Source organism: Aptenodytes forsteri, unplaced genomic scaffold (assembly GCF_000699145.1).
Source record: "Aptenodytes forsteri isolate BGI_AS27 unplaced genomic scaffold, ASM69914v1 Scaffold132, whole genome shotgun sequence".
In the NCBI taxonomy this organism is placed as follows: Eukaryota; Metazoa; Chordata; class Aves; order Sphenisciformes; family Spheniscidae; genus Aptenodytes; species Aptenodytes forsteri.
The window spans coordinates 4,161,657-4,165,756 of NW_008795520.1; positions in this window are offsets into that span (position 1 = coordinate 4,161,657).

Below are 4,100 nucleotides of genomic sequence, written 5' to 3' on the forward strand. Positions count from 1 at the left end.
CATCCCGAATCCAAACCACAGCACTGTACCAGCTACTAGGAAGGAAATTAACTCTATCCCTGCCGAAACCAGGACAGTCTGTTTAAAATCATCTTCTTGAAAGGCAGGTGATGAGAAGTGCACACGGACAGCTCAGTGAGGCTGTTGCGGCGCCTTAGCCAGTGCCGGGGCCTTCCCTGCCACGGTGGAAAACACTGCACCTGACACCTCCTGGATCTGCTGTCACGTCTCCCCCGGCTGTCGAGTGCAGGAGGCTAAGCAGCAGCGTATCGTTTTGCAGTGCACCCGGATCACCCTCCTCCCCAGCATCCCTTGATAACGTCTCAGCACGTGGCAACAGACCTTCTTCTTTGACCCCAGGTGAATTACGCCACACTTTTTTTCCCATCACATTTCATACTTTTACTAGCCCCGGGGCTACCTGATTCTTCCTGCGAAATAATCCAGTCATCCATTATAAACACAGGCCTTGTCTCGCACCATAGGCATGAAGGGAAATGGGCTAATTTGCGATTTGAGATACCTCTATGTGCTCGTAACAGCCCTACCAATTAATCTTCTTATACTGTCCTTTTCACCCAAGTCCTTACTCTGTTTATAATTCTTGCAATACATCCCATCTTTACAAACAAATCCTTGCGAGTCACTGTACTAAATTCTTCTGTAGAGATGAGGCCAACCAATCTATGCTATTGACTGGAATAACCTTTTTTGCAGCACTCTCCATCTGTATGCCTTTGTACAAAATAACCAGCTATTTCTATGATCACATTTTCTAATTCTTTTCAGTGAACATGATGGGTTTTGTTATCTGCCTAACTTTACCCCTGCTCACTGATAAAACATAACGAAGGAGACAAAAAATACTTGCCATGTGTGCTTGAAAGAAAACGGGAATGGCTTGCCAGATACAGAAACACTGGCTTTATGTATCATGAAATACAAGATCTGACATGGTTTAACCTATTGGGTGTTTCTTCATGTTATTCTCCCCTTTCTCCTGGTAAGAGGTGGCCGCACAGAGCCTGGACATGCCGCTCCCCAGGCGAACAGTGCCTTTTGTTCGCACGACAACTGCCAGCAGACCCCCAAATCCAAATGCCAGTGCTCAGAAGTGCGGATGAGCGGGTCTCACCTTCCCTTGCCCGTGAGAGGGGACACTGTCCTGGGGCAGGGCTGGCCGGTGGCTGCCTGCCTTACCATCGCTTGGCAGGCAGGATCGCAGATGGTCCGGAACTCAAACCTCCTTCCACACTGCCCCATCTCCCTGCCATGGTCATTAATAAAAGTGTTTATGACAGTTTTCTCATAAAGGCCAAACATATGCTGGCTAACACCGATTCATTTTCCCCCAGTAATTTAAAGTTGCCATTTGCTGGCTTTCCAGGTCTGCCAGCTCACCGCAGAATTTGCTTCCCACAGAAGGCGGCTGCAGCTCCGTGTTCGTGCCGCTTTAATCATTTCCTCCTTGGGGTGGGGGGGTTGTTTGTTTGTTTGTTTGTTTAATCATCTCCTGCTCTGTTGTGCCAAGGTCTTTCTCAGTGCCTCGCACTCCCCGCTCCGTTCCAGTGCCTGCTGTTATTCTTGGCATCCGAATCAATTGTTTGTTTTTGTTTGTTTAATCATCTCCTGCTCTGTTGTGCCAAGGTCTTTCTCAGTGCCTCGCACTCCCCGCTCCGTTCCAGTGCCTGCTGTTATTCTTGGCATCCGAATCAATGCTAACTGGTATATCATCAGCCTGTGTTTTACCGACCAACATTTGTTCCACTGTCAGCTTTCATTTCAGCTTCTGCTCTGACGCCGGTTACTCTTCTGCTCTCTGGTGTGGCGCTCTGATTGCTTTGCTGGGTGCTGTACACCACTCTCTGGGCCTCTTCTAGTTATTTCCACGTCCGTATCAGTGCAGCTTGTTGCCCAGTGTCACATCCTCGCTTCTTACTAATCCGTATTCTTGGTTCACTTCTACTCTGTATCTGCGTGTCCTGGCTTTTACCTACCCTCTCGTATTTGCAGGTTCGTGTGATTGTAATTCTGTACAGAATATTTCTTAATTTTAAGCCTAATATGATTAAATATTAAATAAATGGCTCCTGACAGGCACACTCATACATTATAAGATGCCGGTTTGAGTGTTTTGGCATAGAGCTACTTCATTACATTCTGCCTGTGATAATCCAAATGCTAAAAACCTATTTCACTCAACCCCCACTTTTCCAAATTTGTATTTTATTGATCACTAGAAGCATGTGTTGTGCTGAACAAATAGAAATGTAGCTACCTAGGCATTTATCTACATATTGTCCGTGCTATGGTGGGACTAGATTGTGTAGATCAGGCTTTGATTTTTGTGACTAAGAGGCCACAATTAAAATAATCTTGAAGAAAAGCTGGTTTCTACGTGTCACGATTCCTCCTCTACCACTCAGAGCCCTGTCAGTCACCTTTTTAGACAACCTGCCTGTTTTCTAAAGAAGCACCTACATGCAAAAGTCAGCTTTGAAAATGGCCCTCAAACCCCACAGGCAGCTCCACGAGGTGCAGGAGCTTTCTTCTCTCCCAGGCTGCGACTGTGATGAGCGAGTGGCTGCTGATGCTGGGTGGCCATAACGCAGTGACCACATGGGACCCACCCTGTCACAGATGGGGACAGTAGGTGAAAGCCCTGGAGATCTAAGAACATTCGGATGCCAAGGGGCTAGGAAGGCTTCTATGGACACCTCACGCTTATTAAACATCTGAAAAAGATCCTCAGTCCTTCAGGCCACTCACAGCAGGAGTTCTTAAAATTTCATCCTAAATGCCACCCCCTTTGGTGTTTGTCCCAACTCCCCAGACCGTGTCCAAGCCCTGTGACAGCGTATACACTGATGGGTATATGCATGTACACTGCTAGGCATATTCACTCCTTCTTGCAGAGCAGGGTGCACCTGAGCAAACATTGTATTTCTTTGGGATAAAGCATAGCCTGGAGACTGCAAACTCCATGCGCAAATTTATTGCGCTTAGACAGATAGCAGTTGTTAACAAAACCAGCGGTGTCAAGCAGGGTGGAAAGGGCCATGGCATTTGGGCTGGCGGGGAGGGGTACTGTGGTCACGATGTTAGACCTGTGCTTACTGCAGCAGAAGTGGAGTAAAGCAGACAGAGCAGGGGGGATCTTGTATCACCTGTTCCAGTCTCTAGGAGTCCTTCTTCTCCAGCGTCACGTAGCCAATACGTTCCAGGCAAACGGGAGGATGTGGGGTTTCATCATCCAGCATACAAGAAAAGTCTGCTGGAAAGAGCTGAGCAGCCGGGAAGAACACTCACACCAGAGAACCAGAATAGGAAACATGAATATAAATTGTTTTTTTTAAAGTTTCCCCAATTTAAGAAGCAATGAGCTAAAACAGTAATAATCAAAGAAGAAGAATCACAATTCTTTCCTTTTAACGTGAATAAGGAAGAGATACAAGAGTGAACGGAAGATAAAATATTCTAAAAGAGATAAGATGCAGCAGTTCATTTAAAAATAATTAAAGATGACAGCCTGGATCCCAAGATAAGGAAAACGAGGATGCAAAAGGAATCATCAGCTCAGTAAGAAGCTGGCAGCTCTTTTGTGTGGCCTGATGCGTTTTCAAAACTAGACAATATTGTCTGTTGGGCAAATACCAACAGATTTTTTTTGCAACAGATAAAGTAAATATTACCTTAAAGGGGGAGTTATTATTCCTCAATGGACCAAATCCTGCCCCCAAATCACACTCAATGCTGTCTTTAAGATGTTGCCATTTTCTTTCAGTTAAACGCGTTTGCTAACTTTAGTGAATTAAATGTGAGTGAACAGGCACAGAGTGATCTGCTGAGCTCCTTAAAGAAAAAAGTGTATCCTCTGGGGTTCAGGCAGCTCTCCCTTTAACCGTGGCCAGGCAGCTGGGGTAGGAAACAGCAATCAGTGGCTGGGCTGGGCAAGGTCTGTGGTTTGAAGGGCAAGAGTTTCTCCTCTGCAGAGGGTCGGGCTAGCTAAAAAGGGATATTGCAAAAATCTAAGCAAGGTGCACAGGAAAAACACCTGGCAAAACAAGTCCTGGCAGCTTTAGCTACGGAGTGAGAACTTG